The 27,080-nt window shown below is 36.1% G+C and overlaps 1 pseudogene; it reads left to right on the top strand.

Annotated features, from left to right (window-relative positions):
* Positions 1-26,636, top strand: part of LOC143543312 ((E)-beta-farnesene synthase-like) — a 50,121-nt pseudogene extending 23,485 nt beyond the window's left edge.
* The last annotated feature ends 444 nt before the right edge of the window (positions 26,637-27,080 follow it).

The raw sequence follows: 27,080 nt of genomic DNA, 5'->3' as shown, positions 1-27,080 counted from the left end.
TGGGTTTGTACTCGATTGAGTATTCTCCCAGTTCGATCGTCCACTTAGCTAGCCTACCGGATAACTCGGGCTTGGTCAGCACGTTCTTCAACTTATAATCAGTTAAAACATGTATCGGGTGACGCTGGAAGTATCTTTTTAGCCTCCGCGCTGCATACACTAGTGCCAAAACTAGCTTTTCGAACATCGAGTACCGAGTTTCGGCATCTGTTGGCGTTTGGACGGTCTTTCGATCCATCAGGAGGACTACCCCGATTGCGATATCCGAAGCAGATAAGTATAATGTGAGAGGCTCTCCGTTTCGAGGTGCAGTCAATATTGGAAGCATCATTAGGCACTTTTTTACTTCCGAAAACGCCGTTTCTGCCTCTGGTCCATTTGAAATGTGCCTTCTTCAGGTAATTTCGCAATGTTGAGATGAACGGATAAGACTTAGCAGCATGGTTTGCCAAGAACATGTTTAATGCAACTAATCTTTCATTCAACGTCTGGACTTCTTTTAACGAGGATGGGGAAGGCATCCGGGCGATAGCTTGCACCTTTTCTGGGTTCTCTTTGAATCCTTCCCCGGTTACGATTACTCCAAGAAATTTACCCTCCTCCATGCCAAAGGAGCATTTCGAAGGGTTAAGTTTCATGTTTATTTATCTCAAGGTGGAGAAAATGTCTTCAATATCCCGAAGCATCTGATCTTCTTCCACGCTCTTGATGACCAGGTCATCCATATACTTCCAAATTCTTCCCAATCTGATTTCGAAAGGTATTATCCATTAGACGCTGATACGTGGCACCCGCGTTCTTTAGACCAAACGGCATCATTTTGTAACAGAATGTGCCTTGGTCCGTACGGAAAGCGGTCTTGTCTTCGTCGCGGGCTGCCATTCGTATCTAGTGGTACCCTTTGTAAGCGTCTAAGAAGCACTTGTACTTGAAAGGTGCCACCGCATCTACCTTGAGGTCGATTTCTGGGATTTGGTAACAGTCTTTGGAGCATGCTCTATTCAAATCTTTGAAATCGATACACATTCGCCATGAACCGTTGCTCTTAGGCACCATCACCGGGTTTGCAACCCAAGTTTGATATTGAATTTCGCGGATGATGTCTTCGTACAACAAATCCTGCACTTGTTCATTCATGGCTTTTGTCTGTTCAGGCCCCATCTTTCTCCTTTTCTGAACGATCGGTGTATACGCTGGATTCACTCACAGCCGATGTTCTGAAATTTCCCGCTGGACGCCTGTCATGTCTGAGGGTTTCCAGGCAAAGATATCCGCGTTCTTGATTAGTAACTGTTTCAGGCAGACGCGCACTGTTTCTAAGATAGTTGCCCCGATTGTGACAGTTTGTTCTGGATAATCCGGATTGACGACACATTTCTCAGGCTCTGTCCGCAGTGTCTTTTTGGGTATCTTCGCGGGCTTTGATCCTTCTGTTACATAGAAATGTTTGTTGACTCGGATAATTGCTATCCCTGTTCGCGTGGGAACCCCCACTGCACCGTGTGCTGTGGAAGGATTGGCATTGAAGTCACCAATTGTTTCCCGCCCTAGGATTATCTCATGTTTCGATCTCGCAGGTAGGACGAGAAACTCGACATCTTCCGTCCTCTTATGGATTCCGTCGCTTAGCGTAACTGGGAATGTTATGACCCCCTTGGGGTGCATAACTTCGTATCCAAAACTGGAAACCGGGGTGTGCACAGGTTTCAATTTTGCCTTATCTTCGTCGTCTAGCTGTTCGAAACATTGTTCGTACATTATGTCAGATGTACTTCCAGTATCGAAGAAGACATATTGAGACCGATAGTGACCGAACAGAGCTGTGATGATTAGAGGTTGCTTCATGCATGGACTTCCTTTCACTCTTGGAAAAACTATGGGTTCACTTTTCCATTCATCTTCGTCCGCCTCCATCCGCTTAAACTTTCGAGGGGGGCCCCCTTGGATCATGTGTACATTTAAATCTTTGATCTATTTTCGCGAGGGACCCTTGTCGTAAGTTTTTAAGCAGATGGTCAAGTTTCCCGGACTTTATGGCGGACAAGATCTCATTCTTTAGGCTTATGCACTCATTTGTGTCATGTCCAATATCTTCATGGAACATGCAGTGCTTGTTCGGATTCACTCGCTTGATCAGCGGTTGAGGCTTTCTAAACTCAATGTTCTCCGTTGTTAAGATTTCGGACGGAGTTTTCTTCAAGGGTGTCCAATGCTGCCAGTCGGAGTTGCCCGCTGTTCTAACTTTTTGTTTATGCCCGATCAGTGATCTGGCATCAAACTACTTGGAAGAGCTTTCTGGGGGTTGTATCCTTGACCAGATTGAACCCCCTCTTCCTTCTTTAGCTGAGTGTTCCGCTGTTCATATTTCATGTGTTGTTTGGGTGCCTCTCGCTCTAACAATTTTTCTGTAGCTGCGAAAACTTTGACCGCGGACATAATCACATCCCAAGTCTGGGGCATGCCATCCCAGCCTGTCAAACATCTGACCAACTCAGGGCTCTTTGCGTTTACTCGGAACGCTCCTCGTAACATGTCTTCACTGATTCTACCAATATTCAAGCTCTCCTTGTTGAACCTAGTGATGAAGTTTTCCAATGATTCAGGATCTCCGACGAATCCCTGGTATGTTTACGCTGCTGACTGAAATGCTGCGAAAATTTTGCTACCAAGTCATCCCAGCTTCTAATTTGACCGTCTGGTAGTTTCTCAAACCATTCTCTGGTTGCTCCTGTTAGTGTCAATGCGAACATATGACACCAATAGGGCAGCATCCATCCGTTCACTCCCCCAACTGTTGTGAAGTTCAGCAAATGATCGCTCGAATCAGTCATCCCATTGTATTTTCCCAAATTACTCGGGATTTTGATATTTGTTGGGAAAGGGGCGGTGGCTATCCGCGGAATGAACTTCGACTTTTCCGCAAATGCCACGGGGAGGTATGGTTTGGTGAAGTCTTCTTCTGCATCGCTGAAGTATTCAGCATGTTTTAACGGCTTGGGGCTACTGGAGGTTCCCTTGCCATAGTCCCAGCTGTCGTCACTCGCGTAATCGTCTTCTTGAAACGTTTCTTTTTGCCGAGTATCTCGTATGGTTCTGTGAGATAGAGTACGCTGAGTGTGGTGACTTCTTTCGCGACTTTTTGCAAGCGAACGGCCAGCTGATCTAGAGTTGTCTTCCAACTCTAGGTCTTGGGTGCGCCGGGGTGCTGGTGGCGGAGACAGAGATGGTGAGTCGTACGTCAGCGTTCTGGCTTGAACCTGATCTCGCCTTACTCTTTGCTCATACTCCTCTTTTAGCTGATGTTTCTCTTGTTGGTACCACTCTTCTGGGGTGAGAATGTTTTTACCAGACCTTGCCTGACAAGTTCTCATTTCGTCCCCATCGTATCTGGGAAATTCTCCGGCTCCGTCTTCCAGAGCCGGAGTTTGAGTGGTCTGATGGATCTCGGTGACTTTGTGCCTTGGGAACTCTCCGGCCCGGTCTTCCCAGACCGGGGTTTTGGTGTTCCTGCGGGGTGCAAAGTCTTCAAACCTTGGAACTTCTCCGGTCCTATTTTCGAAGACCGGAGTTATGGTGCTCCGGCGAGGTTCCTCCGACACCTGTTCTTCATGGACTGATTCTTCTAGAATTTCAGTATGATGGGATCTTGCCGGAGCAGCAGAAGGCTATTGGTTCTGACTCATCTTCAGATCATAGTGAATCAAAAAAAACCGTAAAAAACCGTGTATCTAGCTAAAACCGGATGGCGCCAATGAAGAAACACTAGATCGAACTGGATAGTCCGACCGGGTATTTCCCAGATGTGAGTATTCTGAAGTGTTATGAGAACAGATCCAAGTTGATGCCTGCAAAACAGAACACCGTTGAGTCCCGTTACGGGAAGGACAGAGTGGGGTGTCTTCCCATAACCACCCTCCAGCGTGAGAATCATTACTATATCTTAATCGAAAATAATACGAGTACCGGTATATAGCGTAAGGCTTGAGAGTGTGAACGAATACCTTGAAGAAATGATCTTCGTATTTATAGCCGAAGTTGGAGGGAAGGTGATTGGTGGAGTTGCCACTGTCAAGTTATTCTCTCTCTGCCAGGATGGACACGTGTCGAGCCTTCATTCGATGTGACTGCCTGGACCCGTTTATGGTATAGCCATTATCTGTGCACATCGTGGGATGGCTATTACGTGTCCAGGTGTCCTCTTTCCACTGGCCGATGTCGCTATCAGGAGGTTTGAGGGAATTTTCTAGAAGTAGTTTGTTACAACCGCTCTTCTATATCATGTGGGGATCATACGTGTGATGAGTCCCTTGAGTTGTTTTGTGGATTCCTTCCACGGATGCTCGTCCACGGGTTATAATGGAGATCCACAAAGCGTGTCTTGGATTGTGGATGGCTTTACCAGTCCACGTGTTCTTCGCGCGGATGCCTTTTGGCGATCCGCGGGTTGGGTAATGGATCCGTGGGTGGCGGATGTCTTTTGACGATCCGCGGGTCTGATAAGAGATCCGTGGGTAGCTTTGCTACCATCTCTCTATAAGTACGTACGTACAAACATTTTTCAAGTAAATATATGTTTTTACTATAACTAGATAAAAAAAGCAAGAAATTTCTATGATGACACCCGTAGCTCTTTATATGGGCCTCACCTAGCTATTTGGCCATGGTAGCTTGAATCTCAGTGTTTCACTTCGGTTAATCAAGTTATTTTACGGTTTGCTGATTTACGTTTATGTACATTTTAGATGGTGGAAGGATTTGGACTTGCAAAATAAGCTACCTTATGTTCGAGACAGATTGGTAGAAAGCTATTTCTGGATGCTGGGAATCTATTTTGAGCCTGAGCATTCTCGTACAAGGATGTTCTTAACGAAAAGTTGCACACGGTTGGTCGTTTTAGATGACACGTTTGATAATTATGGTATCTATTAAGAACTTGAGATCTTTACTGAAGCTGTTCAAAGGTAGACATTGGACATGTTTTTTCTCTCTTAATTAATTAGCGATATATAGTTGTTTGTTTTTATTAAGAGTAGAGTGTCATTTTAGTACTTGTGGTTTGACAAATAATGTGAATTCAATTCAAAACGTCTACTTTTTGCATACGCATCATCAATGTTTCTCAATTTTTGCCAATTACATCCAAATCACTAAACCCGTTAAATTAAATCGTTAAGTAAGGAGTAGACATGTATTTTCACTCTTTCTTTATTAGATGAATACAGTGTCCACATCTTTCCTAAAGTTGCACATTTGTGAATTTTGTCTAAAAATATTTTTTTTCGCAATTAGACCCTCGATGTTTCCCAACGGTTGCCAATTTCGTCAAAATTGTAAACTCGGTCTAAATTCAACGTTAACTCAGGGACGTTACTATCCTTTTACATGTTGTTTATTATTATTATTATTATTATTATTATTATTATTATTATTATTATTACACTGAGCTAAACCGTTTATATGCCTAAAAATAAAGAAAAATAAACAAACGGATACTATATTGGATTCAAACATAGGAATCATGAGATATTATATATGTTATCAAACAAACACATAATAATAATAATAATAATAATAATAATAATAATAATAATAATAATAATAATAATAATAATAATGTAAACACACATGTAAAAGGACAATAACGCCTCTGAGTTAACGTTGAATTTAGACCGAGATAAAAATTTGAATGAAATTGGCAACGATTTTTTCCCAGGGTCTAATTGCGAAAAAAATATTTTGGACGAATTCGCAAATGTGACCAAACCTCAAGGGACTACTTTGACACTTTACTCATATAATAAAGAAATAGTGAAAATACATGTCTATTCCTGATTTAACGATTAAATTTAATGGGGTTAGTGATTTGGATGTAATTGCCAAGAATTGAAAAACATGGATGGTCCAAATGTAAAAATAAACTTTTTAAACTAAATTCACATTATTTGTCAAACTATAAGAACGAAAATGACACTTTACTCTTAACAAGACAAATAGTTATATACCATTAATTAGTTAATGAGAGTTTTGTGAATATAATTTAATAATCCAAACGACTAGGAGTTAGTCACCAACAATTATTCATATTTCGAGTAGTGACATTTCAAACTTTTTCTTTGGTTTTCTAGCACAATCACTTAAACAGAAAATTAGCTTTGCATGTCCCTAACTTTCATTTATAGCCCTTAGAAGCAATTTACAATCTTCTAGTTGGGATAAAATTTGTTAAATGTTTATTAGGACTAAAACGTTACTTTTTTTTTTTGTTGGAGTGGGGTTGGCCTTGGCCACAAATGTTTATACTTTATGTTGACAAAATAAATTAGGAAAATGTTAAAATACGAAGGAAGAAAAAAAATGAGAAGAACGAAAAGGATTTGTAGCTATACAAAATACCCTTTTAGCAAAAATTTAAATCAAATAATAAAAAAAAAAACCATAACTCCAAATATATATATATATAAAACACGCAAAAAAAATTTGAAAACTCAAATGTTTCCTCCGTCATTATCGTTCCCAAAAAAAGACGACGAAAAGACACAATGGCGAGATCAAAGAGACAATGACAAAAATGAACAAAAGACACTATTATAACTAAAAAAGGCACAATAATTCGCAAAATATAACACAATGACGAACAAAATATAACACAATGTTGAGTAATATAACACAATATCAATAAAAAAAGACACAATCATTGACGAAAATAAACACAAAACAAAATGATAAACAAAAAGACATAATGATCTGTTTCCCTCAACATTGTGTCTTTTTTTATCCTTTTAAACGAGAAAGACGGTGGAAACATTTTTGTGTTTCTACTTTTTTGTTTTTTTATTAAATTTTGAGTTATGATTTTTTTAATTTTTTTAGAGGTTTTTTGTGTGACTATAAATCATTTTAATCTTTCTCATTTGTGTCCCCTTTTATAGAATAGCTTGACCCTACAAATTATTATTAAGCAATGAGTCATAGTTTGAATTATTAAAGTTCAATTTACCGATTAATTTTTATAATACATCAATATTAATTTAATGCTAATTGTATATATATATTTCCAGATGGTCAATAAACTGCATGGATATGCTTCCAGAATACATGAAACTAATATATCAACAACTTCTAACTCATCATCAAGAAATGGAGGAGTCATTGGAAAAAGAGGGAAAATCATATCAAATCCACCATGTTATGGAGATGGTTACAGCATTTTCATATAGTTGTCTTTCCTAACACTCTATTCTCGGATTTAAAATGCAAGGAATAAAAATGATAAGATTGGATAGTGAAAGAAAAGAAAAGAAATTATATATTTAAAAGACATTCTCGAGTTAAAATAAAAGAAAAGAAAAGAAAGTTTTAATTACCTTCTTGAGTTAGATAGTAAGGAAAATATAGGAAAAAAATTGTAACTTTACAAGCATGCCCTCATTATTGAGTTACATAGGAAGGAAAAGATATGGTAAATTAGTAAAATTATACATGGCTATAAACTTTTCTTCAAAATCAGACCATATTTGGTTGGAAAGTTTTGGAGGAAAAATGACTTAAATTTCCTTTCATTCTCTTTCTTTTCTTTTAAAGAAAAAACTCAAGAATAAAAAAATTCAAATATATCTTTAAATAAAAAATTCAAAAATACATAGTAAAAAATTAAAATTGGTTAATGATGTGTGAATTGTGATACACTTCAATTGGGATGTATGCAAAAAAGTACACGCGTAGCATCTTTTTGGAAGCTAAATGGTTACAAGAGGGTTACATGCCAACATTAGAAGAGTACCTTTCAAATGCAACGATAACTGTCGGCCAACCCATAATGATAGCGAGATCTTATGTTGGCAGGAGCGATATGGTCAATGAGGAAACCTTCCGATGGGTCGCCACAAATCCTTCAATTGTTAAAAGCTTCGTCATTAATTTTCAGGCTTATGGATGATATTGCCACCCACGAGGTACTACTATAATATACATGCTAATGTTTTTTTTACTCTGGCCCTAATATTCCCAAAATCGCCAGGAATTAAGGCCATAATTAAGGTCTACCTGCGCTTGATTAGGGCCGACTAGGTCCAACTACATATTCCCTGGCCAGTTAACTAAAAATTAATTAGTTAGTAGCCGACTAGCGATTAATCACGACTATCGTTGGTTTGTAAAACACCGATTATATTTAAATTTTTAAATCATAAAAGTTCTCGTTTTTATGGTATAATAAATGTGAACATTGTGTATGTTCCTCTTCTGAAATTGTTAACTAAATCCTTAGTTAATTACGAAGTTATAACCTTTCATCTTTGATAAGGTACCCCCAACCCTCTTCCACCTCTCTCTCTCTCTATATATATATATATATACACACACTTACGACAAACTCATTTGAGTGTTGTATGTGGTGCGGTAGAAACACATTTTGATTCAACGGTTTATGCTCGAAGCACGAGAATGATTTCACGCTGATGTGGTAAAACCGGTCTATAAAAATTTAATCAAACCTAGACGCTCTAATTTTAAATCTATAAACCTAGACTCTCCTAATGCTAGACCATAAGACAGCCAAGTGCACGTATCAAATGTAGTAAAGCCTAACAAAGTCTAGATATCGAACCCAAAGGATGTTAGTGACACCTAAACTAGACTCTATTTAAAAACTTAATGATTTTAATGATTGGGAATTTAACTAATTAAAAGAAAACAACATTGACTGACTTAAACGCAATGACCTAGACGAACTCAAAGCTATGAGAAACACTACCTACGTTCAGAATCATACTTGTAGCACTTAGATTTCTCTCGGAAATGGAAACTATGATGAAACCGGGATCTTATAATACGAAACCCTTGAGCGATCTAGTGGATCCCTTCTCATTCTCTGGGTGTGACCTAAAAGGAAACCTAAGGGGAGTGTAAATATATTGGTTCGTCATATTACCTACCAATTTGTCCAACAATACTAAAGTACCATAAAAGACAGTTCACTCGTCGTTCTCACTATTCCAATACAACCTTAAGTGCAAGGGGTAACCTAAAAACAATTGACGAACATGAAATTAAAGTGAAACTAGGGAAATCTAGGAAAGCCTTGTGTCAGATCGTTTAAACCTAAACACCCAGCCCCAAAGATAACCTGACCATCTATCACCTGTCAGCTATCTATATATGTTGAATATAAATCTCTAACAAATTACCAACCAATGTCCTTACGGATTACTACACCTAGCATAACCATAAATAATCACAAACATATAGTAAGCGATCTAAATGCGAAACTATAACTGAAAAAACATTCAATTAGAAGCATACAGGACAATAATCAATAGTAAATTAGAAAAAAATATGCATACGCATGATATCAATTGCAATCAAGTTTTTTACTTTAGTATTAAGTCATCAATAAGATCAATAAACCGATAAAAATTCCCAATCACGAAGTAATCATCAAAAACCTAGGTAGTTCGGGAATTTAGCTAACAATCATCAAGAATAGTATCAAAAGATCATAATCATGCAAATACAAGTTCTGGAATATATGAAAACACAAGAAAAATCGAATAAGCGAACACAAGACTCGCTAACCGGCCTTTACCTTCTTGATCCCGAACACTGTCTTGCTCCCAAATCACCCCAAGTGTCCCAGAGGGATGGCTAAAGATTGACTGAATAGATTAGGGTTATAAAATCATTTAAATAGGGTTTTTACAACCTTTTGCCAACAAACAGGTCCCCCGCGCTACGCGAGGGACAGTGCTTGACCTGCCACCAAAAGTGACCGACATAATAGTAGACCGACGTGATTTTGGTGATTTTGGAGGTCCTTCGTGCATCGCGGGGGAATCCCTTAAGTACTCCCCGCAGCGTTGGGGAGCTCAAATTTAGCAAAACTCGTTTTCTTCGTAAAATCTTCTTTTTAGCTCCGTTTTCCTCCTGTTTTTTCCTACGTCTTCGTATTTCAACCTTGTATCATGTCATCTTCTAGTATCTTCATTTAAAATCCATTTTTATTTTCTAATTTTATTTCTTCACTCTCGTGCATTGATGTGCTAAATATGGTCTATTTAAACTTAACCTAACCTAGACGCTCTAGTTTTAAATTTATAAACCTAGACTCTCTTAATGCTAGACCACTAGACATACAAGTGTACCTATAGACTGTAGTAAAGCCTAATTAAGTCAGGGTTATCGAACCCACAAGACACTAGTGACACCTAAACTAGACTCTGACTAAGAACTTAATTATTTTACTAATTAAACAAATGACTAATTAAACTAAAAAGACACTGACACTAACAGACTTCAACTCGATTATCTAGATGAACTCAAAGATTGGAGAAGCACTACCTAGTTTTAGAAATCTACTGGTAACTTTTGAAGTTATTTCGGCTATGGAAACTATGATGGAACCAGGATCTTAAAATACGACACCCTTAGACAACCTAGTGGATCCCTGATTATTCTCCGGTTGTGACCTAAAAGGACCCTGAGGGGTGTGTAAACTTAACGGTTGGTCGGATTACCTGTCAATCTCTGCAACAATGCTAAAGTATAGACCCCTTTTTACTCTGATAGTATCATAGATTGCGCCAATGCAGAAGAAACGAATGCATTTTATACTATAGTATTAAATAATCTGAAGTTAAGTGAACTAGATCTTACGGAGCCTGCTATTGTATGACATGATTCGCATCTAATCACAGAAAAGATTTTCTTTAAGTGAACAAGCCTAAGATAGATTTCCTGTCAGTCTCACTATCTCAATATGTAACACCCAGCTTTACACATAAAAATTTAGATATGAAATAACTCAAAATGACTAACAAATATGAAAAATAATTTTTAGGTAAATAAGGTCTCTTAATATTATGAAATAATAATAATAATATATGACAAAAAGCTAGAGAATTGAAAGTACTCGTGTGCAGTGATGCAAAAAGATACGAAAAATAAAATTAGTAATAAATAATAATAATAATATTAATATCATATTACAAAAAAAATCAATTAACAAACACACGTGGTGTGCTTTTGAGAGTCCTCCTCAATAATTCATATACTTGTATATAATAAATAAAAGCGTAAACCGACTAGGAATGTCGGCTCATATTGCTTGTATAAAACAAGTTAGATTAATTCATATTGATGTACAAATACCTTTCAACCTTCTCTCAACTCACAGGTAAATATTTTATCTTTAACTCTAGTTATAGACATAATGTAATATAATATTAGTATTAAAGTTATATTATATATATGTATATATATATATATATAATATTAGTAGTAAGAAAAGAGTTTAGGATTATGACCAGGATAGGTGGTGAGTGGCTCGACCCTAGTCTAGGTATGGATTAATCACCCATGCTTAAACTAGGTAGGTTTGTTCCGAGCCAACCATGATTATGACTAGTTAACGATATCATTGCTTGACATTAGATTACCTTGACTTGTAACAGGACCAAAGGACAGTACCTGTTGTGTTAACAACTATTACACCAGTGAGTTATCATGACTACTTTTTAACTGTGATAGTATACTTGTATTGTCAAACTAGTAATAATGAAAATGCTGCAATATGCGTATATCGGTGGGGGTATAAAGGATCCTTGTATACTTAATGGACATGTTAAGAAAAGCTGAATAGGGCAGGGGTGCCAGCATGGGGTAACCATGTGCTTAGTAACGAACTCCATACTTACATGATGGCTGGGGGGAACAGTGATGTCCGTGGCCCGGTGGTTGTGGTAATCCATGGTAGGCACGTGTTGCTCTTGAACCCAATTATCACAACCCATATTGTGTACGCATAATTATAAATATATGTTTTATAAATCTTGTCTCATGAGCTCACCAGCAATAGCTGACTTGTTTTAAGTATACGTATCACAGGTGAACCATGAGGAAGCTTAGAGCTACGTGGTGATGAGCAATATCGGAGACCAAGAAGTTCTTAGGTTTTAATGTTATTATAAATGGTGACTTGATGTACTAGAGGATTTTATAGTTTAAAATAAACTTTGTGTTTTCTTCCGCTGTTAAGCTGTATCAATTGTGCATTGACACCCGGGATCCGGGTGGGGTGTTATAGTTGGTATCAGAGCTTGAGGTTTTAGCGAATTAGGTATTACAATAAGAATACCTAAGCTTTAACCAGTAGAGCTCAAGACTAGGACCTACCCTAGTGAGAGTCAAAAATTTATATAATTACGTTTAAATATTTTACTTGCAGGAATAATGCCAGGAAAAGGAAAAGGAAAAGGAATAGGAAAGGCATTTTTACTTAGGTTTGGTAAGAAAAAGCCTAAGTCACCCGAATTGTCATCTTCTGATAGTTCTGAACAAGAAACACCTGAGGCACCACCTAGTTTTACTTATGACCCGAATATTGTACACCAACATAGTCCTATTTTACCGCCACCCGAACCATACCCACTTCCCTTTCCTATATCACCTCACATTACAGAATCTCCAAACCTTAGTATCTGTTCCCTTTCTTCAGATACTAGTCTATTTGATTATTTTGCCAGCCCATCCTTTAGCGACACTCGTTCCCCCTTTAACCCTTATGAAGTAGAGAGAGCAGGGTTAAAATTATACCCTACATCTGAAGAAGCTGAGCCTTCTAAAGAAAGTCCCGTAGTACGATACAGAACCCCCTCTCCTCATATAGGATTGCCGCCCCTACACCCAGATGAGCCTAATACTAGTAGAAGAGCCAAACCCAAATTAAAAGCATGAAAAAGTGTGTGTGTTCCCGCAAGTTACCAAAGAGATTATGAGAATAGAATAGCACGGTTAGAAGCAGATAAACGTAGAATGGAGGAGGAAAAACGCCGTATGGAAGAAGAAAGGCATCGGTTAGAAGAACTTAAGAAGGAAAAGGAAAACAAATCGGGAATAAGTCTATTATAGGGAAAGCAATTTCAGAACTTATGGGATGGAACAAGAAGAAATAAAGCAATCTATATTATGTGTTGTTTTATATAATAGTAATAAGTTTCTATAATATACTTGCATAATATTGTAAAATAGTTGTAATGCTTTTGTATTATAAATAAAGTTTGTTTCCTATTAATTAGAGGAATAACCTATGTATGAATATTGTAGGAAAAGATATACACAATGTCAGAGCACATAAGTAATCAAAACATGAATGTGGGAAATGAAAATTCCAATAGAACTCAAACTCCCTCCCAAAATATCAAGGCCATGAGTAATGCCGGATCATTTCTAAACGAGGAAGCAATCCACAAAATTGCCCTCGAGGTAGCAAAAATAATGAACACAACACAACTAAAGAAAGATACTGAGAAACCAAAAGACAAATCAGAAGAAAGCTCAACCGCATCCACACCAGTACAAAGGGAAAGAAAAATTGAGAAAGGTGAAAGTAAGTATAAAGAATGCACTTACAAAAATTTCATGTCCGGCAAGCCTTCTCTATTCGACGGCAAGAAAGGAGCCGTTGATGCCCAGGATTGGTTGAGTAAAACAGAATCCGTCTTGGACATTTGTGATTGCAATGAGAGTAATAAAGTTCGGTTTGCTATATCTATGTTTGAACATGAAGCGCTTTACTAGTGGAATATTGTGGTACGAACGAAAGGGAAAAATATTGCCAAGCAGATGAGCTGGGAAGATTTTGTTCGAGAATTTCTTGCCAAATTTTGTCCACCTAGTGAGACAGAACAAATGGAATTGGAATTCTATCAATTAAAGATGGGAAGTAAGACCTATCGAGAATATGTCACCCGATTTAATGAATTGTCTCGACGGGTTCCCCATCTAGTTAGATCAGAGCGTCAGATGATAAATAGGTTTATGGCAGGGTTACCTTCTGAAATAAGAATATTTATCAAGTCTAAATCCCCAAAGAGTTTTTCAGAGACAGTAGAAGCTGGCGCAGTCATAGCAGCTGAGATTATACGCCGACAAGCTGAATCCCCTACATTCAAAAGAAAGTGGGAGGAAAAGAAAGGAGAAAACCAGAATAACAACTTTAAGAAACCAAGAGAGATACCATAATGCAAAATATGCAAAAGACACCACTCAGGAATTTGTCGTTTCCAAGCATGTCCCAATTGTAAGAAAACGGGTCATAACCTTCAGGAATGTAAGGAAAAGAGGAGATGCTTTGAATGTGGTGATCCTAACCACTTAAAACCTGAATGCCCAAAGTTAAAGAAAGACAACAATCAACAGGCAAATAGACCTAAGGGACGTGCATTCGTGTTAACCACTAATGAAGCTCAAAATGTCCTAAATGTCGTTACAGGTACGTATCCTGTCAATAATGTGTACGCTCGAGTATTGTTTGATACCGGAGCAAATAGGAGTTTAGTATCAACTACGTTTAAACCATATTTGGATCAAGAATCTCAAAATTTGGACCATACATTTGTTGTGGAAATGGCTGATGGGAGTCAACGAGAAATAGTTGATATTATTAAAAATTGTACAATAAGTTTAAACGCTCATACAATTCCTATAGATTTAATGCCCATAGAACTAGGGGAATTTGATATAGTTATAGGAATGGATTGGCTAGACCTTTATCAGGCAAAAATCATTTGTGATAAAAAGATAGTACGACTAAGACTACTTGATAGTAAGAGGATAGTCGTATCAGGAGACCGAACGGATAAGATCAAGAAGAACATTATCACTGTAATGCAAGCCCACAAATGCTTAAGAAAGGGATGCATTGCTTTTCTAGCATATGTCATAAACACTGTGGAGAAACAAAAGATTGGTGATGTACCTATAGTTAAGGAATACACTGAGGTATTTCCAGAAGAACTTCCAGGATTACCACCAGATCAACAAGTCGATTTTAGAATTGACCTAATTCCCGGAATGACACCAATTGCTAAAACCCTGTACCGTTTAGCTCCAACAGAAATGCAAGAGCTTAAAAAGCAACTACAAGAGCTACTTGATAAAGGATTTATTCAGCCGAGCTCGTCACCATGGGGAGCCCCAATTCTATTTATGAAAAAGAAAGACGGAACAATGCGTATGTGCATTGATTATAGAGACTTAAATAAAGTCACCATAAAGAACAAATATCCGTTACCAAGAATCGACGATTTGTTTGATCAATTACAAGGGGCAAGTTATTTTTCAAAAATAGATTTAAGGTCTGGATATCACCAAGTAAAAGTGACACAAGAAGATATACCTAAAACAGCTTTTAGAACAAGGTACGGTCACTATGAGTTCTTGGTGATGCCCTTTGGACTAACAAATGCACCTGCAATATTCATGGATCTTATGAACCGAATATGTAAACCTTATCTAGATAAATTTGTGATCGTCTTTATTGATGACATCTTAATCTACTCTAAGAACAAACAAGATCATGAGCAACACCTCAAAGCGATCCTTGAACTTCTTAAAAAGGAAAAACTTTACGCAAAATTCTCGAAGTGTGAATTTTGGTTACGGGAAGTTCAGTTTTTGGGTCATGTGATTAACGAACAAGGTATACAAGTAGACCCTGCAAAGATTGAAGTGATCAAAAATTGGGAGGCACCTAAGAATCCCACAGAAACTTGAAGATTTTTGGGATTAGCAGGATACTACAGAAGATTTATCCAAGTTTTTTTTCCAAAATTGCTATACCTTTAACCAAATTAACCCAAAAGGCTTCTAAGTTTGTATGGGATTTGAAACAAGATGAAGCTTTCAACACTCTGAAACAAAAGTTATGTAGTGCCCCAATACTATCACTTCCCGAAGGAACCGAAGACTTTGTTGTGTATTGTGATGCGTCCCACTATGGAATGGGCTGTGTACTTATGCAGAGAAGCAAAGTGATTGCCTATGCATCTCGCCAGTTGAAAAACCACGAACAAAATTACACCACCCATGACATAGAATTGGGTGCGGTGGTATTCGCATTAAAAATCTGGAGACATTACTTGTACGGGACTAAATGCACAATCTATACAAATCATAAAAGTCTCAAACACATATTTGAGCAAAAGGAGCTCAATATGCGTCAACGAAGATGGATGGAACTGTTAAGTGATTATGATTGTGAAATACAATACCACCCGGGTAGGGCAAATGTGGTTGCAGATGCGTTAAGTAGGAAGGAAAGACCTCAACCGATAAGAATCCATGCATCCAAAATCAAAGTTAAAATAAATCTATTAGATCAAATTAAGAATGTGCAGCAAGAAGCCTTGAAAGAAAATTTTATTAAGAAAGAAAGAATGATTGGAAGACAAAAGTTGTTGAATCTAGGAAACGATGGTATATTAAGATTCAACAACCGTATATGGGTCCCTAGCCTTGGCGGATTGCAAGATATGGTATTAGAGGAAGCCCATAAGTCAAAATACACGGTACACCCTGGTAGTGATAAAATGTATAAGGATTTAAGAAGCGGCTACTGGTGGCCGGGAAATGAAAAGAATTATTGCACGTCATGTTGAGAAATGCCTTACTTGTCTTAGAGTCAAGTCAAAACATCAGAAACCATCTGGCTACTTATAACAACCTGAAATTCCAGAATGGAAATGGGATAAGATAACGATGGACTTTGTTACTAAACTCCCAAGATCAAGTCATGGATATGACACCATATGGGTGATAGTTGACAGATTGACTAAGTCTGCTCACTTCCTGCCAATTCGTGAAGATTATGAAATGAACAAACTAGCTCAATTATACATAAAAGAAATAGTTTCACGACATGGAATACCCATATCAATTATATCAGATAGAGATAGTCGCTTTACATCAAGATTTTGGTAGAGTTTCCAACAAGAACTAGGAACAAAACTTAATCTAAGTACTGCTTATCACTCTCAGACCGATGGACAAAGTGAACGGACTATTCAAACGTTGGAAGACATGCTTCGAGCATGTGTGATTGATTTTAGCGGAAGTTGGGACAATCACCTACCTTTAATTGAGTTCGCTTACAATAATAGTTATCATGCTAGTATTAAGGCAGCACCCTATGAAGCCTTATACGGAAGAAGATGTCGAACGCCTATCTGTTGGACCGAAGTAGGTGAGAGTCAACTATTAGGACCAGAAATCATCCAAGAAACAACTAAAAAGATAAAACAAATTAAAGAAAAGATGAAAAGCGCACAAGATCGCCAGAAAAGTTATGCGGATCAAAGAAGAAAACTTCTAGAATTTCAAGTAGGCGATAAAGTACTGTTTAGGGTATCACCACTAAAAGGAGTTATTCGATTTGGGAAGAGATGAAAACTAAAACCACGATACATTGGACCAAACGAGATAACAGCCCGAGTCGGACCAGTAGCATACCGACTAAAACTTCCCGCAGAATTAAGTGGAATACATGACACATTTCATGTGTCAAATTTAAGGAATTGTTTAGTAGACGAAGCCAAAAAAATATCACACGAGAATGTTCATATAAATGAAAAACAAAAATTCGTGGAGGAACCATTTCAAATTGAAGACAGACAAATACGAAAGTTGCGCAAGAAAGAAATTCCTTTAGTAAAAGTAAAGTGGAATGCACAACACGGCCCTGACATGACATGCGAACTTGAGGATGAGATAAAGGAAAAATACCCTCAACTTTTTAAATAAAAGAATTTTCGCGGACGAAATTTTTATAAGGTAGGGAGAGTTGTAACACCCAGCTTTACACATAAAAATTTAGATATGAAATAACTCAAAATGACTAACAAACATGAAAAATAATTGTTAGGTAAATAAGGTCTCTTAATATTATGAAATAATAATAATAATAATATATGACAAAAAGCTAGAGAATTGAAAGTGCTCATGTGCAGTGATGCAAAAAGATATGAAAAATAAAATTAGTAATAAATAATATTAATATTAATATCATATGACAAAAAAATCAATTAACAAGCACACGTGGTGTGCTTTTGAGAGTCCACCTCAATAATTCATATACTTATATATAATAAATAAAAGCGTAAACCGACTAGGAATGTCGGCTCATATTGCTTGTATAAAACAAGTTAGATTAATTCATATTGATGTACGAATACCTTTCAACATTCTCTCAACTCACAGGTAAATATTTTATCTTTAACTTTAGTTATAGACATAACATAATATAATATTAGCATTAAAGTTATATTATATATATATATATATATATATATATATATATATATAATATTAGTAGTAAGAAAAGAGTTTAGGATTATGACCAGGATAGGTGGTGAGTGGCTCGACCCTAGTCTAGGTATGGATTAATCACCCATGCTTAAACTAGGTAGGTTTGTTCCGAGCCAACCATGATTATGACTAGTTAACGATATCATTGCTTGACATTAGATTACCTTGACTTGTAACAAGACCAAAGGACAGTACCTGTTGTGTTAACAACTATTACACCAGTGAGTTATCATGACTACTTTTAAACTGTGATAGTATACTTGTATTGTCAAACTAGTAATAATGAAAATGCTGCAATATGCGTATATCGGTGGGGGTATAAAGGATCCTTGTATACTTAATGGATATGTTACGAAAAGCTGAATAGGGCAGGGGTGCCCAGCATGGGGTAACCATGTGCTTAGTAACGAACTCCATACTTACACGATGGCTGGGGGGAACAATGATGTCCGTGGCCCGGTGGTTGTGGTAATCCATAGGAGGCACGTGTTGCTCTTGGACCCAATTATCACAACCCATATTGTGTACGCATAATTATAAATATATGTTTTATAAATCTTGTCTCATGAGCTCACCAGCAATAGCTGACTTGTTTTAAGTATACGTATCACAGGTGAACCATGAGGAAGTTTAGAGCTATGTGGTGATGAGCGATATCGGAGACCAAGAAGTTCTTAGGTTTTAATGTTATTATAAATAGTGGCTTGACGTACTTGAGGATTTTATAGTTTAAAGTAAACTTTGTGTTTTCTTCCGCTGTTAAGCTGTATCAATTGTGCATTGACACCCGGGATCCTGGTGGGGTGTTACACAATACACTCTAAAGTGCAAGGAGTAACCTAAAGACAGTCGATAAGACACGGATTGTTGGTATCTTGCGTAGCGTATATGTATATGTTCGTAGTAGCATATAAGTTTGGTTGCTTATAAATACTAGTTCGTAATCACATTTACAGCTTGAATGAGAATCATGATTTGAATTTTACATGGTATCAGAGCATCTTGCTCGATACGATTCCGCATAAACTTCAATTCATCGTTCGATCTCGTTTCTCATTCCATTTGATCTCATTTCTTTGCGATCATCTTATCTTCTTCATTTGATCTCATATTTTGTGATCATCTTATCATTTTATTCTCGATTCATTGAATCGATGTCACTTCATTCATTCCGATTTCGGTTTGAATGTCGATATCACCTTTCATTCGATCCTCTTCGATTCGAATTTTAATTTTATCCATCATCGAAATATGGTGACTTCGTTGATTCATCTTTCATTCATCTTTGTGTTAGTGATTGTCTTCATCACTTCATCCGTTCGGACCTTATTTTCCGATGTGTTCCGGCGAGATATCCGGCGGAGATTTTTTGGATGTTAATCGGTTGTTAATTGATGTCTACGTTTGTTTAGGATTGATGTACGAGTGTATTCATGTTCAAATCTGAGTTTGATTTGAAGTTTTCATTGATTTCGCGTTTTTCCGGCGAAGAAACCGTTTTTCGACAGCCTAACTGAATTTTTCGGCCACCACAACTGAAAATTCCTGTGAGGTTTACACATCAGATTGTGATAATCAGTTGCTTGTGAATTGATTGTGAGTGAGTGTAATCATATTGCAAGTTTTGGTTTTGTTGATACATAATCATCCGGTAATAACCGTTTTTCTAGTGACAATTCCATTGAGATTCGTTTTTCCGGTTACTGAACCACTTTTTCCGGGGAAACAGTATTTTTCCGGCAACCATGGATGTGATCTTAGCGTACTCAAGTTGATTAATTAGTTTGTAATACATTTCAGATTTGTGTGTGTGCACTCAGTTCACAGTGTATTCCAGCCAATAACAGAATTTTCTAACGAAAATTTGAATTCTCCGGTGCAAACAGTTTTACTGAGTCTCATCATCAGCGTATAACATCATCAGCAGATATCATATTTACATACCGCATATGCTCATCTTCATCAGCGTATACGTTGATGACATGTCTTTCTTCTCCGATTCACAACTCGCAAAAAATGCCCGGTTCCACATCATTCCGCACCCGCTTCTACCTACACTCAAACCGGGATAATCGCTAATGGTGACGCCATTTTCAAGTTGGAGTTGACGCACCTCCAACTTGCGCGGGGGAGGGGGGTTGATATCTTGCGTAGCGTATATGTTTAGTTGCCTATAAATACTAGTTTGCAATCACTTTTACAATGTGAGAATTATGATTGAGAGTGTTGAGGATCCGTGATATGACAATATCATTGCATCATTGCCATTACGCAAGATGTTGTTGGTTAGCTGGCATGATAACATTATTATTGATGAAGCTAAGTTTGTTTTTAGCCAAAGAGCAATAGTCATTTCTAGGCTCCAAAACCGTTCCCGTCATTTTGAAACAAGAATTATGCCTGGATGATCAGACAGATGAAGGTAAAGAGGATTCGAGGAATCAATTGTTATGTCTTGAACAAAAGAACTGTTCGGGGGCTTCCATTAGGAAAACACGGAAAAACAAACCTTAAGCGTTTGAAAGAAAGGACTTGTGCGCTGGAACCAAAGGAAGAAAAGACTTATGCGCCGTATAAGTACGAAATATAAGATATACGTTGAAGAAGACTTATGCGGCGTATAAGTAAAATCAATACTTATGCGATTGAAAACAAACAAAGATATGCGCCGTATAAGTATGACTTATACGGCGTGTAAGTGTGAAAGAAGAAATTTGCTAAAAATGGAGATAATGAGTGAAAAAAATCTAAAACTTTGAGGAAAGGATCAAGAATAAGAAAGAAACATTTTGAGAGATTTTGATGGAGTTTTGACGGTTAAAACTCTAAAAGTATGAAAGGGAGATGAAAAAGAAGAATTTTACATAGAGTCACAATGACACTAGGGAATTCTAGGGAAACCCTCATGTCAGAGCGTATAAACCTAAACGCCTAACCCCGAAGACAACCTGACTATCTATCACTTCTTAGCTATCTAGATAGGTAGAATATAAAGCTCTAACAAATAACCAACCAATGTTTCTGTGGATTACTACGCCTAGCAAAAACATAAAGTAATCACAAACACACACTATGCGATTTAAACATGCATCTATAGCTGATAGACATTCAACAAGACCCATGCGAAACAGAGATCAATAATAAATCAAAACTAGATACGCGAACATAGTAGATCAATTGTAAAAAGATTCTTTACTTTAGTATCATTCCAACATTTGAAACCAAAAACCAAGATAATATCCGCAAATCACAATGTAATCATCAAAAAAACCTAGGTAGCTAGGGAGTTTTGCCATCAATCAAACTCAAGAACAAAACAAAATTATTTTGTTCAATAACTAAATTAATAATTAAAACAATAAAACTAAAGTAGAAAATAATATTTGGATGATAAATATTAATCCCGAACGCTCTTCAACCAATCAACGGGTGCTTCCTAATTCCTATCTTCTTTTCGCGATGAACAGCTCCAAGTCGTCTTCTTCCTTCCGTCGTTAGTCGAACTCCACTAATTTTTTTCGTGAGACTGAGAAGGTAGCCTCCTTTTAAAATATAATTGCCGACTTCAAATTACGTTTATGTCTTTTTGACATCCCTAGCAAGCCCAAGACCACAACCTTCAAGGACGAATTGATATAACTCACCAAAACGTAAACACATAATAATTAATATTGAAAAACTCGCAATATTATATAGTGGAAATATAACTCAAAAACCCCTATTACACATAACTTGTGTTTCTCTAGATGAACCCTAACTCGATTACATCTTGTGTGTTTATCTAATGTTTAACCATAATTCGGTTTATATAGACTAACCTAACTTGCTAGACAAGAAATTACCAAATATAATAAAACCCTAATTGCAACCCCATAAACCCATTACATATTAATGAATCCCACGGGCCCAATAGGTCCAACCCGGTCACCTACATGTGGCAAGCCTATTAAGATGGAATTATGTCCAACAATCACCCTCCTAATTTCCGACTCGAAATAGATTGATCTTTGTCTCCAAAATTGCCTTCTTTTGCCTCGATTCTCACAGAACACCACTTGATCCGCAACTGTGTTCTTTCGGCTCTCTCGAACTCGGCTATCTCAATGACGTTGTTCCTGACCATTCACTCGACTGTATGAACTCGCATATCCACTCATCTAGCTGCGATTCTTGTCATCTAATCAAGCAAACATCAGTTTTCCTTGATCTTGTTTTGTTCCCGAATCAAAACACAAACACATTATTCAAAGCAAAATCTTACCAAAAACATAACTCGTTTAACTCATATAAAAAAAACTTTGAATTAAACTCGCTTGTTCAACCCGAATAAAAAACCCGAACCAATTTGCTCAACCAGTGAACAAAAATCAAGCTTAATCAAGAAAACAAAAAATATACCAGCTTGTGTCAAGTTTTCTTGAACTCCTCGTTAGAACAAGACAAGCTTCAGTTGACTTAGGGTAGAACAAAAAAACAATTTAAAGAACCCCCTTCAATTCCGATTTAAATTAGGCGGCTATCTTCAACACCTTTTTTTTTTAATCCCGATCACCCCCGTACTCGACAGGCTCTTATTTCTTTCGCTCCTCCAATCGAACAATTTTAAGGTTTAGAACCAACTTGATCAAACCTCCCTCGTCATCACGGCTTTAATCAATAAACTCGAAGATCGTAACCGCTCTGATATGAATTCAAGGACGAATTGATATAATTCACCAAAACGAAAACACACAATAATTAATATTGAATAACTCTCAATATTATATATAGGAAATACAACTCAAAAACCCCTATTACACATAACTCGTGTTTCTCTAGATGAACCCTAACTCGGTTACATCCCGTGTGTTTATCTAATGTCTTACCATAATTCGGTTTATATAGATAATCTAACTTGCTAGTCAAGATATTACCAAATATAATAAAACTCTAATTGCAACCTTATAAACCCATTACATATTAATGAATCCTACAAACCCAATATGTCCAACCCGGTTATCTACACGTGACAAGGCTATGAAGATGAAAATTATGTCCAAGAAACCTTCCTATGCTAACTTCTTTTTACACCAGCCCATAACGAAATAAATCATGGCCTGCTTCCTTCTACTCTCACGATCCACTAGCTCTTATTTAAGTTATTTTTCTTTCTCAGGCGCTGACTTCCAAATGGGGGATCTATTTAATTGTTGTAGTCATGTTTTACTCTTGATTTTGCGATTTCACTGCACCTACTTAACGAATAAAAACAATTCACTAGTATCTCATTTATTTCCATTTAACTCACTCCAAGAATCAGTAATTGAAAATATTAAAATCTTATAACAAACTTGAACACAGTTTAATAAAATATAATTATCAATCAATTTAAGAATAAAATTAAAATACAAAAGACAACAAAAATAAAAAGTAAGAATAAATCTAATTCATTTATTTTAGATTTGAATGGTAAAGATTAATCTAAGAGAATAGATTTATAGAAAGGACATAAAGGTAATAACCCACTTTTGTTAACTTTCAATTTCCAAATACAAGGCACATGTTAATTCCCTAGTCATTTTAAAACGTCCATAATTTTTTTATTCAATATTCTTTTTTTAAAACATTCATTTTAAAACCATTTTAAACAAATTTTTTTGTAAAAAAATCGTTTTTATATATTATTAACCGTTATAAAAAAGCCAATACGTAGTTAGTGATATATATATATATGTGTGTGTGTGTGTGGGATCAAATGAAATCTTTTTTTAAAAAGAAAACTTAAAAACTCATAAAAAATTATTTTTAAATTTTTTTTGTAGTTTCTTTTTTTTCAATATTCTTATATGTTATTGTTCAAAAAAAAAAACCTTGTCGGTAACCTCATCGGTGTAGTTCACATGTGTAATAATGTGCATTGCATATATGCAAAAATGTTGTGTTGCATAGAATACAACACTATTGCACATATTTGATACACACTATCGTTTATATGCAATATAAGACTAATACGCACATCGAATACACAATAGTACGTGTGTGTAATACTCCCTCTGTGCCATTAAAAGTGTCCATATTTTCTTTTTTATTTGTCCCATTACAAATGTTCACTTTCAAAATTTATTTGCCAATTTCCAAGTTTACCTTAAGCACACACAACTAGCATTAATAAACAATATGGTGGACCCATTTTCCAAGGGCATTATTGTCATTTGGTTAGCAAAAAAGGTAATCATTCAATCCACCTTAAACTTTGTGTTTTTCAAACTAAGACACTTTGACCGGGACGGAGGGAGTACAACGTTAGCGCACATTTGCACTACGTCGACTTTTATTTTCTATTTTTTTAATATAATACAACACTACTGCACATATGTAATACCCAAATATTGAATATATGCAATTAAACACTATTGAACATAAAAATATATAATAACACACATGTGTAATACAACAGTATCGCACAGTAATATGTATGTGCATTACAACGTTTTTTTATTATTTTTTTTTACTTTTTTTATTTTTTTAATTTTTTCGAGTGAAGGGTAACAAAATTTAAGAAAAATGGCAAAAACGGAAATTTGAATTTTTTTATTTTTAATTAAAAATAATTCTTTAGGAGTTTTAAGTTTTCTCTTTAAGGATGAGTTTTCTCTTGATCCTCTGTGTGTGTGTGTGTGTGTGTGTATAGACACACACATGTTATATATGTATGTGTGTGTGTATAGAGAGAGAGAGGTTTATTGGGAAACCACAAAAAGTAAGGAACCATGGAATCATTGATCAAAAGAACTCTGATTTAACTCATTTCAGTGATGTTGCAAGCGGGTCGTCGAACAAGTATATTTATGTTTTAGCTTTTAAAGTTTAGAGTTTAGGGCTTAGCTTAGGGTTTAGCCTTAAAGTTTGGTTTAGCTTTATGGTTATGGTTAAGAAGTACGGTTTAAAGTTTAGATTTATGATTAGGGTTTAGAATTTCTGGTTAAAATTCATCCAGCTAACGCCACTACAATAAGTTCAATAAGAGTTAGTTTGATCAACGGTTTCCTATTCCCACTTTTAGTTGGAGTTCGTTTGATCAATAGTTTAAGATTACAAGTGCATCCAACATATGCATAGTGTAGCTTAAGTAAGATACGACATATCGTTCAAGGATACAAACGGCCTCAATACTCAAAGTCGATCATTGTCTAATTAAATAAAAAAAAAGAGTGTATGGATAAACAAATATGTAAACAAATAAGAAATACAAATCAATCACAAGGAAGAGTCACTTAGGTTTGATCCCCCGCTCATGATACAATAGATCTCAAATTATGGATTCTCATAAGAACACTATTCAAAAGTAGAAATGGCTCCGATTAAGATTACAAATCATAAGCCTCATGGGAAAGCTGCTACGATCATATTACATGGAAACCACCTAAAGTCATTTTATGAAGTGCAGATGTGTGTGTTAGTGCAATAAAGTGAAAAGACCCAAGACATTGGTGTCAAACTTCACAACAATATTGGAAACTTGCCACTATCATATCATATGACAAGCACAACAATGTTGAGCTTAAAATATCAAGTGATGACTTTAGACAAAGATTTTACACACTATTATACTATGGATCCTTCGATTTGATGTTATCTCCACAAAAGTAAAACCAAGTCCTTGAATGAAGAGTATACAACCCTTTCATGCAAAGCTGGAACATTTAAAATCATATTCACAAGTCACAATATTTAAACCCTTTCTAGGTAGCTAACAATCTACATAGACAACGTGAATGTTTGAATCAACAAATACAAAGTTAGTGACTTTCTTTAATGATTTTAAAAGTTCACTTTTAATGTAGAAAGATCATTACTTGAAGTCACAAGACATAGACCAAAACCAAGTCCATAAATGTAATCAAAAGATCAAATCAAGTTCATCTTTCCCAAGTGAATAAAGAATACTAGTCAATCATGGCAAGATGATCAAACACATCCAAGCTTTTCCGGCTTCTAGTGTTGTCCAACCTCTGTCACTTGTTTTGTTGACAATCTTTTCTATGAATTTGCTCGTTTGATCATCCAAAGTTTATTTGTTCCTGAAAATCCAAAGTAAACTCAACAAATACTAAATCTACTAGAATATTCAAGAAACAAACAAAAATAACCATTGATAGTAAAAATAATATGATTTAGGTTTGTTTTTGTTTTCTCTTGTATATTTATTTATTTATATATTTTAGGAGGAACAACAAAGAAACCACCCTCCTTCATGCATAGAATGCTACAAAAGGGAAACAGGTGCATCCGAGGAGGAAGCATGTGATTTTTTTTCAGAGCAAGTCCAAGACTAATGGAAAGTTATCAATCAAAATTTGCTTAGGCCTACAGATGTTTCATTTAATCTACTTATTCCTATAATCAATTTCACGCGTGTAGCTCGTCTCCTCTATAAAAACAACAATGCCTACACTCATGCTGAAGAAGAATTGATTAACCAAATCAAATCACTTTTCGTTAATTCTGTAGATGTTTAAGATTATTGTCTTGATGGAAAATATTGATATTGATTAACCAAATCAAATCACTTACGTATTCAGTGTGGTTTTTATTATATTTAGCATATACGGGTGGTACTTTATTACAATAAAAATCTTATCATGTAGTAAAGTACTTAATTGTATTGCACTATTGTTTACTTAGCATAACCTTCTCTTATCTAAAGTCTTAATCGTATTGCAGTAATGTTTATTTACGTGAATTTCAATCATTAATTTACAATGAAACTATTGGTTTGAACCCCGTGTTGCGGGGAGGGGGGCGATTTGAATTTTACGGAAAAAAAAAGACAAATTTGATTGTAGTGAAACCAAAAAACAAACTCAGCTAATTATTTAAATTAAAATTGTACTCCATCTTTTGGTTGCTATAAAACCAAAATCACACTTCATATAGAAGTTCCGAGACTTTTTATGTATATA

This window comes from Bidens hawaiensis, unplaced genomic scaffold, assembly GCF_021521415.1.
Source record: "Bidens hawaiensis isolate Kalapana, Puna unplaced genomic scaffold, B.hawaiensis_p1.1 tig00000864_1, whole genome shotgun sequence".
Taxonomy (NCBI): Eukaryota; Viridiplantae; Streptophyta; class Magnoliopsida; order Asterales; family Asteraceae; genus Bidens; species Bidens hawaiensis.
Note: the sequence above shows the minus strand (reverse complement) of the source record. Positions and strands in the feature narration are given on the sequence as shown.